This window comes from Ornithorhynchus anatinus, chromosome 18, assembly GCF_004115215.2.
Source record: "Ornithorhynchus anatinus isolate Pmale09 chromosome 18, mOrnAna1.pri.v4, whole genome shotgun sequence".
Taxonomy (NCBI): domain Eukaryota; kingdom Metazoa; phylum Chordata; class Mammalia; order Monotremata; family Ornithorhynchidae; genus Ornithorhynchus; species Ornithorhynchus anatinus.
This window is the reverse complement of record NC_041745.1, coordinates 7,735,507-7,749,517: the sequence shown is the minus strand read 5'-3', so window position 1 is coordinate 7,749,517 and position 14,011 is coordinate 7,735,507. Positions and strand designations below refer to the sequence as shown.

At 48.7% G+C, this 14,011-nt stretch overlaps 1 long non-coding RNA gene across 1 annotated transcript in view; it reads left to right on the top strand.

Moving 5' to 3' along the window:
- The window catches only part of LOC120638963, a 173,813-nt gene that overhangs the window by 17,071 nt on the left and 142,731 nt on the right, over window positions 1-14,011 (top strand). Inside the window, exon 3 of the long non-coding RNA XR_005661026.1 lies at window positions 11,884-12,113. This is a non-coding gene — a long non-coding RNA (uncharacterized LOC120638963). The remainder of the gene's footprint in view (window positions 1-11,883; window positions 12,114-14,011) is intronic.

Here is a 14,011-nt window from a genome sequence, read left to right as displayed (position 1 = left end):
TCTTACCATTAGCCATGAGAGTCGCCGGCAAGTTTTCTCTCTCTCTCCTCCCTCTCTCTTTTTCCCTAGCTGCCTTTGTGCTTCTTTCACGTTTATGTAATACCAGTATGGTTTACAATTACATGGTACTCTACTGGAGAATGTTAAAGACAAAGCGCCCCCCCCGCCCCCACCTTTGCCTCTGAGAAACATACTTTCCAGAGAGATTTTCGGTGAGCCTTAATCCTGCTTGTCAATGCTCCATGCAACTTCCAACTTGTTCTAAAATGAGGAACAAGATGGGCTCAGGCCAGGCTCCCCCAGGGTAGAAATGAACCCTTAAAGACGTGGGCCTTTTCTACTTCATATCTAAATGATCCCCTTAAGCTCTGAGGAGAGGGCAGTAAAGCCAGTAGACAGGATCCCTGCCCTGAAAGTTGATTTTTCACCAGCGGGACTTCCTATATTCAACCATCCGAGTCTGCCCAAAGACCACCTCTGGCCTCAGAATTCCACTTGCTAGTCTCCCTAGCACTGAGCCGTCAGCACTCAACACAACGCCTGTCCGTCAATAACTGGGGTGTTGGCCAAGCGCTTGCTCTGTGCCGAGCACTGCGCTCAGGGCTGGGGAAGGTACAACACAAATCAGATCGGATCCAGTCCCTGTAAGCTCTTTGAGGGCAGGGAACGTGTCTACAGACTGGTTATACTGTACTTTCCCGAATGCTTAGTACAGTGCTCTGCACACAGTAAGTGCTTAGTAAATACCACTGATTGATTAAGAGGGAAAGGGAATGGATATCGAATCCCCATTTTACCGATGAAGGAACTAGAGAAGGTAAATGCTTGCCTCAATCTAAGCTGCCTCCCTTTATAAGTCTCCATCTATGGCAGTGATGGTGGAGTCCAGTGTCTCAAGGGCAGTAAGTAGCCTGGAGACCCCGAGGTGGAGATGGCTAATTTCGTCCTGCTAAAGATTTTCAAGATGGTCTTTCGGTAACCCAGTTTCTTGTGTCTGTTTTTAAGTGCTTCAGGTGTTCTCTAGGTTCATGTGGGGGAGGAACTCACCCAACACGGTCCTTCCCTTCTTCCTATCCTCCCTATAGCGTCCTTGAGCCAACCCAGCCCCCCATCAGCTGTTCACCTGGGGGCCATGCATGAACAGTGTATTTACTGAGTACTTATCGTGGTCTAGTGGAGAGAGCACTGGGCTGAGAGTCAGAGAACCTGGGTTTTAATCGTGGTTCCACCACCTACCTCCTGTGTGACCTTGGACAAGTCATCTCACTTCTTTGTACCTCCGTTTCCTCAACTGTAAAATCTGTGAAATGTTCTCTTCCCACTTAGACCATGAGCCCCTTGAGGGTCAGAGATTGTATCTGATCTGACTACATTTTATCTAACTCCAGCGCTTAGTACAGTATTTTGCCAAGAGTAAGTGCTTAACGAATACCACAATTCTTGGCAGACAATCCCTGCTCTTGAAAACTTACGGTTTAGTGAAGGAATTTACAATCTGAGATTCCCATCTTCCCTTTCCTGCACTCCTCTTAACAAGACCTAGTGGAAAGAGCAAGGGTCTGGGAATCAGAAGACCTGAGTTCTAATCCCAGCTCTGCCACTTACCTGCTGTGTGACCTTAGGCCAGTCCCAACTCACCTCTGCTGTCTTTGAGGGCATCCAAGTTTGAAATCGTGAATTCCGAGTAACTGTGGAGGAGTAGGCCGTTTGCTGTTCACCACTGTGAGTTCGCCGAAGGAGGGCCTGGGAGCCGGGAGGTGGGGGATTAAAACCAGTGCCCTTCCTGACAAGTCCAGCCCCGGACACAGGGCTATCGCTGGGCAAGGAAAGAAAAACAATCGGCCATCAGCTGGCAGTTGCGGATGTGAAAAACTGCAAGGATGGTGGGGGTCCTGGCAAGTCAGAGGAAGGGGAAAATGTTCTGGGGTTTTTTTGTTGTTGTTAGGAAGAGAAAGTCACTCTGCCTGTTATCTGAAAGCATCAATGTGCATTGTGTCTGCCTCTCGTCTGGCAATGTCTCCGCCTTCCCATGAGCCAGCTGGAGCTGGCATGGGATGTAACATTTGTAGCCATGTCTGGGCCCCACTTGGAATTTGGCTTAGCTTAACTGGCTTTTATCTGGCCGCCCAAGATCTGCCACTGGCAGGATAGGGTCGGATCTGTGAGAAGTGTCAGGTCACCACTCCGGCGCAGCCAGTCCCGTGTCTGGACTCTCTGCCCCAGCAGGTGACTACGGTCAGCTCCAGTCCAGGAGATTTTGGGAGGCGGAGGCTGCCTGCTGTAGGAGGGAAAAGCCCTATGGGCCACCCGCCCTGGGTACTCTGGTGTTCAGAAAGGAGAACCTACTCAGTGGTAACAAAGGGGTCCTCTGCCTTGCCAAGGATCCAGGAGTGTGGAAACTGCCAAAGACAGGTTGGAAGACTTTAGACGTTAGGCTCTGGGCTATAAGCTCATCCTCTAGACTGAAAGCTCACTGTGGGCAGGGAATGCATCTGTTTATTGTTATATTGTACTTTCTCGAGCACTTAGTACAGTGCTCTGCACACAGTAAGCTCTCAGTAAATTCGACTGACTGACTGAGATGGAGGTGCAGTGAGTAGGTTGGCGTTCGTTGAGTGAATAAGCTGGGTTGTAGTAGGGATCGTGTCCATTCATTCAATCGTATTTGTTGAGCGCTTACTGTATGCAGATCACTGTACTAAGCACTTGGAATGTACAATGCGGCAACAGATAGAAGCAATCCCTGCCCAATGACCGGCTCACAGTCTAAAAGGGGGAGACACACAACAAAACAAAACAAGTAGGCAGTGAGTGAGTGTCTACTCACTCTGCTGTATTCTCCCCAGCGTTTGGTACAGTGCTCTGCACACAGCGGGCTCTGAGTAAATACTATTGACTGATTGATTGATTGAAGGGTGGCACTTCCCAATCCCAGCCTTCCCTAGGTCAGGATGTTAAGGTTCCTGGTGTCATAAACACCTCTCCACTGCTCCCTGAAAAACCCCCATGCCAGCACCCAGTCGGGAGACCGGTAGGCTCTTGGTGGCGCCCCATTACCTGCACTCTCTCCCCTCCTCCCCCACCACAGAGGGAGGCCCGACCGACCGCGGCAAAGGGAAGGTGAAAGCATGAACAGATAATTACCGCACGCTCCTTGACGACTAAAAATAAAACACAGGGAGAGGTCTCAGTGACTCACATTGCCCAGGAGTGTTCTGACAAAAGTGTCATAACAGCAGAATCCCATACAGGAAACTAGAACATTTTTAGTTAGGGCAGAGAAAAAAAAATGAGAGAGAGAAAACACCCAATCTCACGCTAAACTTTTCAAACTCCGAGTAGGAAACACATGTCTGTTGGGCACACAGGAGACAGTGCACTTGCACATGCCAAGCTGACTTTGAACAAGTCGCCTCTGGAGACGTGTCGCGGCTGCCAGCACAAGGAGGTTTTCACACCTTCCCTGTCCCCGCAGCATACAGGTCTGAGTGGACGAACCTAGGCACCGAGGACGGTCCAAGGAAAACTCTCTTTTTCGAACTTGTCATCCTGGTGGGGATGGGGGTGGGACTGGAAAGACAATTGAGGTTCCCGATGAGGGCAGATGTTGTTTGAAAAGACAGCTCCGTTCAGGCTGCTGGGGAGATAGTGTCGCCTGGGGGAAGGAGCTCAGGCTTGGGAGTCAGGAGACCTGGGTTCTGCTGCCTGCTCCTTTACTCACTCAACTTCTCTGATCTTCATTTTCCTCACTAGTAAAATGAGGATGAAATGCCTATTCTTCTCCTCTCTTAGACTGCAAGCCCCGTGTGCGATTATGTCCAATCCAGTCATTTTGTGTCTAGACTGTAAACTCCTTGTGGGAGGGAAATGTGACTATTATATTGTTGTTATATTCTTCCAACCACTTAGTACAGTGATCTACACATAGTAAGCACTCAATAAATACAACTGATTGATTACCCCAACGCTTGGCATGTAATAAGTACTCAAAGGGTATCATCTTTTTTTTTTAATAGTATTTGTTAAGCATTTGCTATGTGCTAGGCACTGTACTAAACTCTGGTGTAGGTACAAGCTAATCAGATTAGACACAGTCCCCTTCCCACAAGGGGCTCAGAGTCTTAATCCCCATTTTACAGATGAGGTAATGGAGGCAAGAAAAGTTAAGTGATTTGCCTAAGGTCACACAGCTTGAAAGGAATTTTGAGATTTACCCAAGCGCCAACCGGCTCTTCCCAGCACCACCTTAAACCTCCACCTCTCTCGGGACTCTTGCCCGCCTGTCTTCTGCTTGGATAAAAGTAGGACTAGGAAAATCCACCCATTCCTTGAGCCCGTGACTTCTTGAAACAGCCTTGGGCTTTGGGAGACGGTCCTTAGGGCAGAAGGGACTGGAAAGAGCACAGGCTTGAGAGTCAGAGGTCATGGGTTCTAATCCCAGCTCTGCCGCTTGTCAGCTGTGTGACTTTGGGCAAGTCACTTCACTTCTCTGTGCCTCAGTGACCTCATCTGTAAAATGGGGGATGAAGACTGTGAGCCCCATGTGGGGCAACCTGATCACCTTGTATCCCCCAGCGCTTAGAACAGTGTTCTGCACATAATAATGTTAATAATGTTGGTATTTGTTAAGCGCTTACTATGTGCCGAGCACTGTTCTAAGCGCTGGGGTAGTCACAGGGGAGTCAGGTTGTCCCACGTGGGACTCACAGTCTTAATCCCCATTTTACAGATGAGGTAACTGAGGCACAGAGAAGTTAAGTGACTTGCCCAAAGTCACACAGCTGACAAGTGGCCGAGCTGGGATTCGAACCCATGAACTCTGACTCCAAAGCCCGTGCTCTTTCCACTGAGCCACGCTGCTTCGTGCTTAAGCACATAGTAAGTGCTTAACAAATGCCATCATCATTATTATTATTATTACTGGTGGAGGGGAGAGCTCAGGTGCCGTGTTGGAGATGGGGAGGGGGAAGTGAGGAGAGAACTCCTGGGGAGAAGGAGGGGAGGTTATCTGTGCCTGAAAGAGGAGGAAGGAACTGGAGCCTGGCGTAGTCTGAAAGTATAGAGACAGTGTGATTGGGTGGGGTGAACTGAAACGTGAGGTGGGAAAGCCAGTCAGAAACTAAGCTCCTTGGGGCAGGGATTGGGTCTAATAACATTGATTTTAGCTCCCAGTAAATACCATCGATTGAATAGGGACCTGGAAAGAGAAAATCTCTGACTTCTGCCCTGGAAGCCCCAGGGCCCAAACTTTTTCCAACCAACTGGGGAGGGGTTTCTCAGGAGGGGGAGAGGTTCATTGCTCTGTCAAGGACTAATCCGGGGGGCCAAAGGGCGAGTCCCCATTGTCTCTCCTACCTGCTGCCCTGCCTTCCAGACCCCCACCGGCTCTCTCTCTCCCTGGGCAGGATTTCTCCCTAGTTCTGAATGCCGTTTTACCCCTTTCCCTTCATTCTCCGCTTCTCTTTTTCTCTTCTCTCGATCTCTGTCCTGCTGCCTGAATTCTGGATAGATCACCATTTTGTCCCGGGGGGAAATGTTAGCAGAGGTTGGAGGGAGAATCTCTCCTTTCTCTGCCCCTCCGCCCCACCCTGAAACAAAAAACAAAACAAACGAGGCAAACCATGCAAATCAAGGCAATATAAAAAAGTCATAAGCAAAAAGGACTTGAGCGAACTAGAGTGCCACAAAAATGCCCCTTTGCCTGTCTGAATTTGGGTTTATTTTTATGCCAGGATAACCCTTAGAGGCAGGGATCCAATCTCGGACACCCCCTGTGAGGCACCTCAGGCCTCTTGAGAAGAAGAGTCTTCTGGGACTCCTCAAACTCCCCAGCCTCATTTCTGCTACCAGACCCTTGCAGCGTAGGGAGCGGGGTAGGGGAAGGAAGATCGAATGAACGACAGAAAAATCAATAATGCATCATCACTGCCTCGCTATTGAGCACCTCCTGTGTGCTGTGCACTGCCCTCCGTGTTTGAAAGGCAACACAATCCCTGCCCTCGAAGAGCTTGCAATTTAATGGGGGAGGGCAAGTGAATGTAACAGTATTACATGAAGTGCTTACCATGTGCAAATTGACAAATGGCTTGAAGAGAGATAGTAATTATTAATAATAATTATGGTATTTGTTTAGCACTTACTATGTGCTAGGCACTATTCTAAGCTCAGGGGCAGATACAAGATAATTGGGTTGGACACAGTCCCTGTCCCACATAGGGCTCACAGTCTTAACCCCCATTTTACAGGATAGGGGAACTGAGGCACAGAGAAGTTAAGTGATTTTGTCCAAGGTCACACGGCAGACAAGTAGCAGAGCCGGAAGTAGAACCCATGACCTTCTGACTCCTTGGGCGTGCTCTGTTACTAGGCCATGCTGCTTCTCTTACCCCTTCCTGCCCCCCATCCCGCAGTCTTTGATTAATGAATTCATGCCATCTTTGGACATTGTTTACCGAGGACCCATTGGAGGCAGAGGGGCCTCCCCACATTTCAGGTCCCTCAAGTAGTTGCTTTAGAAGAATCCGACCTGCCCTGCCCTGCCTATTCCCTCTCCACCCACTCCGCAGCAGGGCACAGCATGGGCACTTAAGCACAGACGGCAGGGGAGAAGACAAGGAATCACTGGAAGAAAACTTGTCCTTTCTCTGAACTCCTTTAGACCCAGAGTGACTCAGCCATTTATTGCTGTTGTTAGACTGCAGGGGAGTTTATCACATCTCAGAGGATGTAGCCAGACCCGATTGTGTCCCAGGAACAGCAGGGGGTGTTCAGAACTGAAAGGATTCTTCTTCTCATAACACCCTAATCCGCCCCGCCTTTAGACAAAGATTTTTTTTTCCAACCTCTCTGATCCTTCTCTTTCCCCTCCGCTCTCTGCCCCATCTCTGTTTCATTTTTGCTTCTGCAGCTGCTTTAGGTTTTAATGGTGTGAAAACCCATAAACTGTCCAGTCTGTGGCCTTGTGGGATTCCAGGGAAAATCTAGCTGCAGGCCAGAGGGTTTCCCATGGCCCTCTACTGAATGAGTAATACAGCGGGAAACCAATTATCATAATCATTGTGGTCTTTGCTATGCACTTATTAAGGACCAGGCACTGTGCTAAGCACTGAGATAGATGCAAGGTACATCTTTCCTCTTAATAGTAAGGGTGGGGGTAAATTTGGCTTGCCCAGATCTCCAATTACCTAAGCCATAATGGCTATTTGGGATAATGGAAAAACCTCCGCTCTTTGAACAAAATCGGGCAAAGTAGGGTGAGCATAAATCCAGGATTCAACAGAAGTGTCCTGTTTCCAGCCGGTCTGGCCCTTGTCCACTCTGGTCTTTTATGTGCAGCAGTTGTCACGTGAAGCACCCAGCGTGCCAGGCCCTGCAACTCAGAAGCAGCTTCTGGGTTCACAGGGACCTGGGAGGGAAAAACTCAGGGCCTGGAACAGGTCAGGGGTCAGGAGTCAGGGGTCCCCCCAGAGGAACGCTCTGAGTTTAGGCAGACTCAGATGGACCTCAGCCAGACTTTCTGTCTGGTTCCTCTATGTCATGCTGCATATGCAGCGTAACTCAAGAAGGAGGACCTAAATGTACCGCTACGGTGCCTGTTGGGGGCAGTGCCCTCTGGGGCGGCGAAAAGACCAACGGAGGATCTGTGAAAGTGTCATTTGGAGGAAGAAACCAAAATGTTCCATATTTAAGAGGAATGTTGTTTTTAGGGGCTGCTTTTGTAATCGTCAAACAGAGAAAGACCTTCAGGGCTAAGAGCCAACTTCAGAGGATCCTCCAGGTGGAAGACCACTCTAGAAATCAGCTGATTGATCCCCTGCCTCTAGGGTGGAAGATGAAGCATGATGCCACCTAGCCCTAGTGGCTTCTGGGAGAGGAGACTTCTGAGAACCCTATGACAGCAATGCAAGAAGTGGCCCAGAAGTTCTTCTGGCTCTAAGGCCCTTCTAAGTAGCCACTTCCCTCAAGAGACATCCCTGGGCAATTCCACACCTTTCCCGTCAGGCCACCCCTCCTTAGTAGTAAAGGTATTTATTACACTCCCCTTGGGTGCAGTGGACTGTACCATGCACTTGGGAAAGTACCATATAAACATGTGACCTAATCCCCGTTCAAAGGAGAGCTCACTCTTCCAGAGGAGACAGACATAAACGTATTTACAAATAACCCAGTCTTGTCCCTCTAGACTGTAAACTCCTTGTGGTTAGGGATTGTGTCTACCAACTCCTCATTTACTATGGGCCAGGCTTTATACTGCTGGGGTAGCTACAAAGTAATCAGGTTGAACACAGTCTATGCACCATAGGTGGCTCACAGTCTTAATCCCCATTTGACAGATGAGGTAAGTGAGACACAGAGAAGTTAAGTGACCTACCCAAAGTCACACAGCAGACAAGTGGCGGAGCCAGGATTAGTATAGTGCTCTGCTCACAGTAAGCACGCAAATAGCATAGAATGATTGAAATGGGATAATCAAAATAAATCATTTGACCTTACAATCTACTATCTATATATACTTAAGGGCTGATGGAGGATATAAATAAACAGGTAAATATGTAAATGAATAAACTAGAGCTAGTGGTGGCTGGTGGGTCCAAGTGATTTAGCGTGTTGGGAGGTGGGGTTGGAGGCTGGCGTGGGGTTGTTCTCCGAGGGCTTTGACAGTGGGAAGAACATGTGATGTCATGTATCAGCAGTTGGCCTCAATGGCCACTCAAGTCAAGAGCCTTCCAGAGTGACAGCAGAGCAAGAGGAAAGAGATCTAACCCAGATCATTTGTGTACCCATTGGGATGTTGGTGTCAGTGAATCGTCTCTGGGTTCAACTGCCACCATCTGTCTTTTCCATACACCCCTACCTAGTTTATGAGCTCCCTGTGGGTCAGGGACTGTGTCTGACCTGTTACCTTTGTTTCTAACCCAGCATTTAACACAGTGCTTCGCACATATTAAGTGCTTAGTAAATAGCATAGCTATGGAACTGAGAGCTGGAGTTGGCACAGCTGGAAAAGTAGTCAAACTATGGGACTGACATTAGGAGTCAGAGGGTGATGTTGGAGATGGGACTTTCCAGTTATTTGCGGGGGGGATCAAAGGGTAAGGCTGGAGGTAGAACTTCCCACTTTAGATGTAAAATTGGGGTTCCAGTTTGCTGGCTCCGTCCACTGTAACCTTAGTTTGGCCTCTGACATTGCTCACTGCAGATGGAGCAAAAGCGAGAATTTTCTGCAGGAAAATCATCTTCAAACAAAGTGCCTGGCCCATCCAGACATCAATCAATCAGTCATTTTTACTGAGTGCTTACCATGTTGCAGAGCACTATACTAAGCCCTTGGGAGAGTCCAATATTACAGAGTTGGTGGACACGTTCCCTATGAGCTTAGAGTCTGGAGGACATGGTTCCTGAACAAGTGACCTGGCCTTCTGTTCTTTGCATCTGAGTTTCTACCGCTCGTCAGGATAAGATCATATGCCTGGCCATGAAGCGGTCACATCGCTTGCCAGGTCACAGTATCTGTCGCATCATACCCCGGTGGTGAGGAAGACTAGAGGCTGAAGTTGTCACTCATTCGGTCATAGTTATTGAGTGCTTACTGTGTGCAGAGCACTGCACCAAGCACTTGGGAGAGTACAGTACAATAAACGGACACATTTCTTACCCACAACGAGCTTACAGTCTGGGGTCAGGGGGAGACAGATATTAATATAAATAAATTCCAGATATGTACATAGGTGCTGTGGGGCTGGGAGGTGGGAAGAACTAAGGGAGCAAGTCAGGATGATTCAGTCGGGAATGGGAGAAGAGGAAAGGGGGGGCTTAGTGAGGGAAGGCCTCTTGGAGGAGATGTGCCCTCAATAAGGCTTAAAGAGGGAGAGAGTTGTTGACTTTGATCCACAAATTGATCCGGGAAAGCTGTTGGAGACCCGCGACTAGAACAACGGACCAACTTTGGTGCTTCAGCCCCTGCGGTCTTGGCCTCCCACAATGGCCAGCTATTTTTCCAGATTCTGGCTGGGCTTATCTCCTAGAACGGCCTAGATAATTTTTCAGTCGGAAACCTAAACTACTGATGGCATAGCTCCAGCAGCCATTTCCACGAGGGCTAGGTTTATAGTTATTGCCACTGCACACTCCCAACCTTCCCTTTCCCATGCTCCGTGCCTTTTCATAATGATAATCACGGTGCTATTTGTCAATCCCTTACGATGTGACAAGCATCATACTGAGTGCCGGGGGAGATATAAGATCATCAGGTCAGATACAGTTCCTGACCCTCATCGGGTTCACAGTCTAAGCAGGAGAGAGAACAGATATTTTCTCCCCATTTTACAGATGATGAAAATGAGGCCCAGAGAAGTAAAGTGATGTGCCCAAGGTGTCGCAGCAGGCAGGGGGCAGAACCGGGATTAGATCCCATGTCCTCTGACTTCCAGGCCTGGGCTTTTTCCACTAGGCCTCGCTGCTTCCAATAATGATGTTTTGACTGAGAAACAATGCACAGAGCTGACCACCAGTTTCTTAGGGTTTCGAAGAGAGTGGTAATGGTTCCAGTTTTTTACCCAGTTCGATATGACTGGTAGTGGCCGTCTGGTGCAAATGCCACTGTAGTCATTTAAAATCCACAAACTGAGAGTCTTGGGCCGAGATCAGATTTCAAATTCAGCTGTGGCGTCCTTCACTGATTTATGGCTCGGCAAACTGCGGGTGACAGACTCTCCTCCCTTTGGAGAACCTTGTCCCATCAGTGGAATTTCTTGAGCACTTACCGTGTGCAGAGCACTGTACTCTAAGGAGAGTACAGTAACAGGAGTTGGTACCCACGTTCCCTGCCCACAAGGAGGTTACAATCTAGAGAGGGAGACAGATGTTAAAATCAACTCTGGATATGGATGTAAGACTTGTGTGCCCCATCTAAGAGTCCAAGACCTCAAAGCACTCTGTGATTCTAAGCAAGCTGTTAGAAGGTCATGTTGTAATGCCTAGGTCACAGAGGAGGATGAATGAGCTACGTTGCCATTCAAGTGCCATGAGCTGTGTGGAAATGAGTGCCGGGAAATAAACTGGTAAGCGTGAAGGACTTTCATTCCCACCAAGGCATGTGGTCATTCGTGCTTTCATCGGGGAGTGATAGTAATCGGTCTCTTACAATACCTTCCTCTGTGCTGTGAAGCTTATGCAACCGTGTATTACGTCTTCGAGGTGCAATCGGCATGAGGAACTTAGAGATCCTTGTTTTCAAAATAAGGTCCCACAGGTAACCGAAGTGACAGCAGTTCCTTTCCAGGGCAGCGTGGCCTAGTGGAGAGAACATGGGCCTGGGAATCAGAAGGAACTGGGTTCTAAGTCTGACTCCCCCATGTGTCTGCTGCGTGACCTTGGGCAAGTCACCTCTTTGTGCCGCAGGTAATCTCATCTGTAAAATGGGGATTAAGGTAGTAAACCCCATGTGAGACATGGACTGTGTCCGATCGGATTACTTTGTATTTACCCCAGCACTTAAAACAGTGCCTGGCGCATAATAAAAGTGCTTGACAAATTCCATTTTTAAAAAAAAAAAGCCTGGAAAAGTCTTCTGTGAAGATCTTTGAGCCAATCTCTTGTCGTGTTTTGCAACACGACAAGACCTGCCCCGACCCTCCATGGAGGCCTGAGACTATTAGCCCCAGCCCTAGTTCACTCTCTCAAAAACCCTTGATAGGCAGAGCCTCTGGGAATCCCAAATTGGCCAAATGGCAGACACTTATGAGAGCAGGGTGTCTTCCAGGTCAGCTGCTTCTCATCAAGCCCTTGTGAGAGCCCAGAGATCTCTCTCTCCTGGTCCTATCAGTGTAGGGGAAAGAAGAGGCACACCCTTCTCTTCTCAACTTGTTCGCTGTCTTTCTTCAGGACTCTAGGCACCTTGGACACAGCCCCTAAACTTGAGGATGGAGAGAAACCCACATCTGCTCACACAACTGAAAGAGACTGCAACTCCTGCCATGGCACCTGCCCTCACTACCCGTTTGGGCTTGGGTGCTGTGAAGGAGCACTTGTCCACTGCCAGCAGCCTTTGGAGGGTACAGTGAAGCTGGAGTCTGAAGAAATGGTTTGCACACAAGGGCCTGGCGTCAGATCTGGTGAGTACTATAGCGCGGTCTTTCCTTAACGTGGGGTTGTGAGAGCTCATGACTCCTGTGTTCTAGGGGAGCGGGTCTCACCATTCCCTGTGGATGTGTGAAGAAAGATGGATGTGATATGAGAGGGGAAAATATACACAAGTGGGGTCTCGAGGACAAGACAGTGGAATGTGTACAGAGAAAAACATTCTCTACCTTTGCCTTTTAAAGCCATATATGTATTTTTTTTTTATCAGTATTCTGACTTTAAAGCTGGCTCATTCTCACCCCAAAATGATTGATGTTTAAGGAGAAGCTCTCCTTCCACTGCCTTTCCCCTCCCCTTTCCTTCGTGACTGCCCATTTGGCACTGTCCTCACCTTCCCTAAATACTTCCAGCTCCATCAGGCTCATCCTCAGGGGAAGCCAGAGGTTCAGCAGAGACTTTGCCATTTCTCCTGTCAACTGGCTGTTGGTTTGTATGATTTGCTTACGTAGACCTACCTGTCGGGGTAATAGAGCTCCCAAAATCCCATCTCTGGCTTTGAATTCCTTTTGAGTTTATCACTGCATCATGTTACACCTTTGGCCCAATGTTTTTAATTAGATGCAAGAACATTTTTCCTCCCCAAAAGGTCCCCTTGATACTTTACCATAGACCTGCTCTTCGACTGAGTAGTGGGAGGGGAAGCTTTCTGGAAGTTTACAAGGAGTCTGTGAACCACTAGCCTAGAGCTTGGGGTTCTTGTTTTCCATTGTGTTGCAAGATGTTCCTCCCTCTAGGAAAGAGCAAGGTGGAAAAGCTCCTTGGGCGGGTGAGGGAGGAGGCTTAGTCAAGCTGATGGGTCTCAGTTTCTGGATCCCAAACGTCCAACTAAATACGCATGTGTTTGCAATGACTGAGGGTGGTAGAAATGTGTGTGCTAGAGGTGTGCATTGGGATTTCACTGGGGAAGACTACTTGAAGGTGGAGGAAAGGGTTGAGAACTAGTTGAGAGTGGAAGGTTCAGGCTGGGGGGACAGTGTGAATGAGGAGTTGGAGGTGGGTGGATGAGATACGGGTGGGGTACAGTGAATTTGGCAGAGGTCAAAAGAATGAGCTGGGGAGTGAGGAGAACCAATGGAAAGTCTTTTTGTTCAATGCAGAGGGAGGGGGGCAGCCTCTGGAGGTTTTCAGCAAGTGAGAGTCGTGGGCCTAGAGACGATTTGGCCGATGGATGCAGTTGGCAGTGAGAAATATGGATTGAAAAGGGGAGAAGCAATGGGATAGGGATCGTTTCTTCATTTTTTTGTGTGTTGTTTACAATCCTCTGGACATTAATTCAGTGCTTTCTGCATTGCAGGTGCTTAATAAGTGTAAGCATCGATGATTAAAAAGCAGGAACCCTTACTTCCCCTTTGAGGAACTCACCACCTTCTCAGCTCAGTCAGACCACATTCCTCGCCACCTACAAAGCCTTCTTAAAAATCTCCTCCTCCAAGAGGCATTCCCTGACTAATCCTCCCCTTCCTGGTCACTCCCAGCAGCCACGTCAGGGACATATCTGCTTGTTCATCCGCCTACTGCTTTTACTTGGGCTTTTCATCATTTGTCTCTACTCTTTTGCCTCCTGGCCTGCTCGTGTCTGCTCATCTCCTCTGTTACAGTGTGAGCTCCTAGGAAACATGAACTGTGACTAAATTTCGGGTGCGAGTACTCCAAGGTCCTAGTTCGGTGCTGGACACACAGCAGACAAACCCCGAACACCACTGATGCTGATGGCTTGCTCTCGCTGAAGTCCCTGCCTGAGACAGCCAGTTGAGGGTGAAAGGTCAGGTGTGGCTGCCAATCGTGGTCCACAGCCCTCGGGGTTCCTTGGGCATCATCACTGGTATTGTGACCGTGGCAGCGGTAGTGATTTGGGCTAAGGCAGTGCTGG